This window comes from Coptis chinensis, chromosome 2, assembly GCF_015680905.1.
Source record: "Coptis chinensis isolate HL-2020 chromosome 2, ASM1568090v1, whole genome shotgun sequence".
In the NCBI taxonomy this organism is placed as follows: Eukaryota; Viridiplantae; Streptophyta; class Magnoliopsida; order Ranunculales; family Ranunculaceae; genus Coptis; species Coptis chinensis.
In genome coordinates, this window is record NC_141457.1 from 91169007 (window position 1) to 91175603 (window position 6597).

General features: G+C 34.4%; 1 long non-coding RNA gene across 1 annotated transcript; it reads right to left on the reverse strand.

Moving 5' to 3' along the window:
* Positions 1-609: 609 nt before the first annotated feature.
* Positions 610-6005, reverse strand: LOC147518888 (uncharacterized). Its single transcript, XR_015214149.1, has 6 exons — positions 5954-6005; positions 4763-4847; positions 4083-4126; positions 2241-2336; positions 1006-1262; positions 610-845 (listed from the first exon to the last, which is right to left on the reverse strand). It is a non-coding gene; the product is annotated as an uncharacterized LOC147518888 (long non-coding RNA).
* Between the last annotated feature and the right edge of the window lie 592 nt (positions 6006-6597).

Below are 6597 nucleotides of genomic sequence, written 5' to 3' on the forward strand. Positions count from 1 at the left end.
CTACCTATACACACAATTACTTAAAGCAACATACTGTTGTTCTCTTTTCGAATCCTTAATGCACAATGTCCCCCTAATAACAACACTTGAATGCGTTATCCAACATATTTGTATCTTGGGAATAATATAATCAGCGACCAAACATTGACACGCTCTCAATAGAATAAAAAGTAGGCAAATAACAAAAGTAAGAACTAAAAAGAGGGCTCAAATTGAATGAAACAAATTGTTTGAATACAAAATTTATCTATTTCACTAAGGTAACCTAGCATGTTTTTGTCTTTGAAACTTCTGTTTAGGTGTCGTTTTACTGTTTGTTTTGTTCTAAATCTATATCTGCAAATCAGTATTGTACCTCATATACTAAATGTGCACAGTTGCCCATATTTATAAAATAAGATACAATAAGTTAGTATTTTTTTCTGGATGGAGTATCATTAGAGTTTGTAACTCAGATTAACGACAATCTCTGCAAATATATTTGCTTCCCTCCAAATGTGGGTAATGCAAACAGTTTGCATCTTTTGTTAGAAAAAATTCCATCTGCCCTGTAGCTTCCAAGGTACTGATTGTGTTTTGAAAGCGAAGGATGCTGTGGCAAAGATCGGGCTCCACCCATAAGTGTAGCCATCCATGAGTCACTGCATGTTCAACACTTTCCAAAATAGCAAAACATTCTGCCGGTGATTTGTTGCAAATTTCCATAGCCTAGTCCTTTCCCTGCAACCATAAGTATTTATCTTTACTTGTTGGGTTGTGGAAGGTAGCCAAGTTCCCTGAAAAGGTGGTTTGGGCTGAGCATATCTAGAACTAATGCCCCAAGAACTGAGATCTCATCTTCATGCCTCGCGATCGGTAGGAAGTAGCTTCAGAGAGTTTTCTGCTGCTAATACATTACGTTTAATGGTGCCAACAACAACCGCCCCAAAGTTAGTGGTCAGCTTCACTGGGAGAGCTTAAGAGCATATCTCGACATGTGGAAATCAAGTCTGAACTTGAACTTACCTGCCAACCAGTTCGAAACAGACCTTGTGAATCTACCCTCCCAAAGAAGGTGGTGCAAGTTTTCTTTGTTTTCACCACACACAACAAACTTAGATGCCAGCAGCCAACCTAAGACCCTTCTCTTGATCATGTAATCTGTTGCGGTACATCCATGTTATTGTTTCTGGGATATAGCTGATACCTTAGGGTGTATGTAGTAATGTAGTATGTACTTGCACCAAATGGCTACGTGCCAGCTGATTTTGGGCTTCTTCATTCTGATTTGATAAAGAGATTAATTAGTGAAAGAAACTTATCATAATGGAACCTAATAAAACAAAACAAAACATCGGGATTCAATTGATTAGAACTAAAATGAAAAAGAGAAACACCAAAACCTGTCGATTAAAAATAAGTTGTAGTTGGCTTGTCTCATGGTAATATGGTATGAATAAAAATGTATGCTAGTGTCCCCTAAATACCATGAGCTGCAGCAGCATCTACTGAAAAGAGCTTCCTCATTGGCAAAATACCCTCCTTAAATGAAGTCCCCTAAATACCCGACTCACTGAAATTTTGAGCTGGAAGAAGATGAACTTCTCCTTAAATGATATAAACACTTTGAAAGATCAGCAGGGTGGTCAATTTATCAGAAATAAGCAAGGGTTAGATAGACCTTGTGATATAATATGTTCCATCTTTGTTGCTTTTTGGTCCTCTTCTAGATAGTGATCTCGATGTACTAATAGAGGAGGATGCAATTGGGACTCAATATGTAAAATTATCTTAATGAATACAGGTAGGGGTCTATCTAACCCTTGCTTATTTATTAAAAAAAAAAAGGTATGCTGCATGATAGTTTACGACCCAGCCCAAGAAACCATGAGTCGTGATCTTGGGAGTTCTAAAAGTTTCAGATGCTAAATACACTTTTTAAAATGAAAGATTTGGAAGAACAAAATGAAGTAAGAGTATACTGAGATCCCCACCTACAATACATGACATGAGATATCTGTTAAGGGTAAAAGTTCATCAATGCCGAGAAAAAGACAAATTTCAACCAGTTGAGAAGAACTCAATAATCGGTAAAGCTTATTAAGATAATTATGTTTCCAAGTAACAACGTGGTATTTTTCACTTTGCGAGTTCACAATCTCTTTAATTCAGTCAAGAATTTACAATCTCTTTAATTCAACCCCAGAACTCATATACATATATAAGTACAAACTGCATTACTACAAAAGAAGAATGCATACCTGGTCTCTAATCTCTTCCCAGACTTTGCGAATAAAAAGCGCCTCAGATTCAAGTACAGGGAAATCAACCTCTTCAAATCCGAACAATCGAGAAACCTTAATTAACAAACAAATAAAAATCCATCAATATATGCTAATGGAGTAGATTTCATATCTTGTACCCCTACTGTGCATAAACTTAAACTATGAAACCATGATGATGTACAGGAAGAGGAATCTAGAAGTCGGGATCCCCCGCCTCCTTGAGAATGGAATCAAAATGTTCCTATATCTTTGAGAGTATTAGCACATATGCAACTCGGCTTGGTAAGATTTTTTCTTCGGCCCAAGGTTGGCTCCTCGATTGATTATCTAATTTATTCAGATGCATCATGTATAGTCTAATCGAAAGAGTTTTTTTACGGATCACTCTATTCCAATTCTAGTTCATGGTGCGAAGCCGGACAGTTGAAAAGCAAAACTCCTGTCAGTTTCCTAAAGTTCCACATTTTACCCTTAAAATCTTAGCTATTACTACTCGCATTTTTCCTAACGTATTTCCCTTAATATAGGCAATATTATGATACTAATTTGTGTGACTACAAACAGGTCCAAATGGGCCAGCCCAAGGCTGCCTTGGAGACGCTGGAAAAGGTGGACTTCATGAAAACTTACTACAGATGCTGATTTGTTTCGTCACCTTGATTTATGGTTTGAAACTCCATATTTTTCCTTTTCTTGCATCAGTTGGGAAATGGGAAGTCGCATTCTTCTTACAATTAAGAAAGCTGGTTTACCTTCACTAAAAAAAAAGAAAAAAAAATGATAATGAACCAAATTATCAAAAATGCTTAACTGAACAGAGTAAAATTTACTGAAGGATCTTTTTCGGAATGACAACCCCACGGAACATTCTCTTGTGGACATATCGTCACCATTTTGAAATCATTACACGTTAATTAAAGCATGAAGTTCAGAGATCAGTGAATAGTTAGGCACTAAGATAAACAAATTTTCGTTGGCCAAGAGTCCTTCCTGATCCAACTTAAAAAATTGGGGGATTCACTCTTTCGTTTTCTGTAATCGAAACTCTCACTATTCCTTGCTCGCAAGTATTGCAAATCCGCAGGTTTTCTATAAACTTGAGGTCTCTTATGGGAATAGTCTTGGAATACATGGTTAGAAGGATCAAACACTGGATATTCAGTGTTAGATACTTTGTTTACTTTCAAGTAACTGAAGCACTAAACTATGATAATAACAATTACAAATGATAATATATTTTTTTAAAAAAAAAAATAAAATAAAAAAAACACCTATTCTTAGACCTTTGACCCAATGATTTCATTATGCAAACAATGTGGAAAAAGAAAATTTGTTACTAATTTAAAATAAATTCTAGTTTCCCATATTTTATTGGGACTCTTTCAACTTGCTCTTTAACAAACGACTTAAAACTTCGAGGTGAAAAACAGTCGACCCACACATATCCCACACATATTTCTGCTTTAACATCTATAGAGACATAGATTGAACAACTATATTGCAATGTTACTAAAGAACATTCACCATATTTATTGGCTTGAATACAAATACCAAACCTTTTTTTAATTATTGTATGATCCAAATTTTGGTCTAGTCCACATGCTTCCTACTAAGTGCAAAAAATCATCATAACTTCACATTGTAAGGTACTCCTAGTAAGTCTTACTAAATAGAAGAACAAACATTCTTACTCGTTAGCAAGTAATTGCTTGCAAACCTAAGTTTGGGTGGTCGAGGATATCATGGTTAAATTGTTCTTAAAAGTGCGAGCTATATGATTTGATAAACAAACAAACTAAATTATAGTAGAATTAATACCCCGATATTGTTGTGCTCCCATAGCTTATGAACACCATAATCCACTACCTGCACAAACCAACCAAAAAACAAAATAAACAAATTATTTAATTAATTAATCATTTCTAGTTCACACCATTATTGTCACTGATTTTTATTTAAAACAATATGGATCTAATAGATCGAGTGAAGAAATAGATCGAATAAAGAGTGTATTTTTTTTTTTCTTTGATAAGTTTGAATATATTAAAACTTTAACGGAAATACAAAAGGATTTTGGTATAGGGTGGGCAACATGCTGTCCCCCTATTTCATGACTCTCCTATAAAGAGTGTACTTGTTCATCAAAGAAAGCGCATATTGTACTATTGGTACCCAAGACTACCTAAGACTAATAGATTGTATTTTTGAAATTCTTTGTTCATATTCGTACAATCTCATGCTAAAGACTACCCAAGACTAATAGATTGTATTTTTGAAATTCTTTGTTCATATTCGTACAATCTCATGCTAAAGACTACCAAAAGTGCCTAAAATAGCGTACAACTCATAAACCTCCACTTCCTCCAAATTACTAATTAAATTGCTTGGATCCGAAAAGTTCAGTTAGTAATTTTTTTGTTGGTTAGTATCACACCGGCTTGATAAAAGTTTAATGATATTATTAGATAGAGGGAAGATGGAGAGGATGTGTAAGTTACCTATCAGTGCTATGAGCTTTGTGTGAGGTGCACTAAACTGGCTATTGGTGGAGAAGAGTCTTTCAATCTAGAGACACTCTAGATCCTGAAAAAGAACTACAAAATAAGTGTTTTCAAGCCCGATAATTATATCATATATACTACTCTTACTGACTTATTAGAAATAGTAGAAACTGCAAACCTGCAAACAATTACATATGCTACAAAATAGTACGAAGCAATATATATATATGGGAAGACGTCGCTATAGTAATTAATTATATGACCAAAAGGGCTTTATAGCCGAATCAACAACACTTCACGTCGAAATCAACAACACTTAAACGGGCATGAAAGTGAAAATCAAGGGATTACAAAGTTACCACTAAACCCTTACATATCTATAAAACTAAAATTTCTTTCAAACCAATTACTCCGGATGCAGTTTTGGTACTCGCTTCCCCACCATTATTGAAAAACAAATACCCATCTTTAACAAAAGTCACATCCTCTTGGAATACTTTCCAGTAAGAGATAGTGATGAATGATAAATATCTCACATTTCTTGGAGTCAGTTTCAGCAAAAGCTTGTAGATTTTTTTTTCTTTTAAAAAAGGCCCCCTGTACTCATACTTGGTAAAACTGACTCTTTCTATTTTACTCTTTGTACTCATATTTGCCTAAAATGCAAAGAATAAAAAAATTGTGAAAGCTTGATATGAATAATAACATGAACAACCTCACAAAACACAAAATGAAGTCAATACCATATACCTGCATAAATTTGTATTGCCATTGCACCTTCTTTATCTCTCACGAAGCAAACAAAGTCCAAATCTTAGAGGTAGACATATCCATAATGCTCTTTAGCAAAACACATAAGCTGATGAATACAAATTTTGCATGATAGTGTATGCTAAACATCAATTTCTAACATAATTATTTACCTAATTTAACTATCGTTTGGCATATGCCCACCAATCAGCTTAGGCAAAAATGAATTTTACAACGATTATCCTTGTTAGAATGTAACCCTCTTGATATGATGTTATCAAATCAACGAAAGTTGTCAAACATGAAAAATCTATTAAACCTTGGCATAATCACAGTAAGTAGTGTTAATGGGAAAAAATCAAAGAAAAAAAACTATACAAATATTAAAGCTAAAAATGATCTCAATGATGATAAAATTATACAATGATCAGTACATACCTGCTAATTAGAAGTTCTAGATTGGAATGACCATGATACAGTAACCATTCCTGTTTATCAAAGCAAGGGGAAAAAAATCATATCGCAAAATTATGTCGATATCAAATGCAAATATACCAACCTTAAATAATTACCAAAGTCCACCATTGGGTCCAAGATTGAACTCTTTCATTACTTCTTTATAGCGAACAGTGTCTCTTATGCCAATGTTGGAACCAAATGGAAGGGTCATAACCGCCGGGTCGAGATTAACCACATATCCCCGAATGTTTGAAGCTTGCGTATGACATACCAACCTATGAAGAAAAGTTGTTTTTCCACAACCTAAAAGAAACACACAAAGTTACAACTACGAAGTTATAAAACATAAGTAAACACACTATAATATAAGGCTATTAACACACCTGCCATTCCAACGACAATAATAATCACAGGTTTTATCTTAAACTTAGACGCCTCCCCATATGTAGATTTTCCATTGACGTAGCAAGATCCCCTTCCTTATCTTTAGACTACAAAAAAACCAAAGTAAATATACTAACAAAAAAATAAACGAAAAAAAAAGATGGAAAAAAAATATGTGTATGTATACCTGGGTGTTTGAGGATTATGGCAAGTCCATTTGCATAACGACAGGTTCTTTG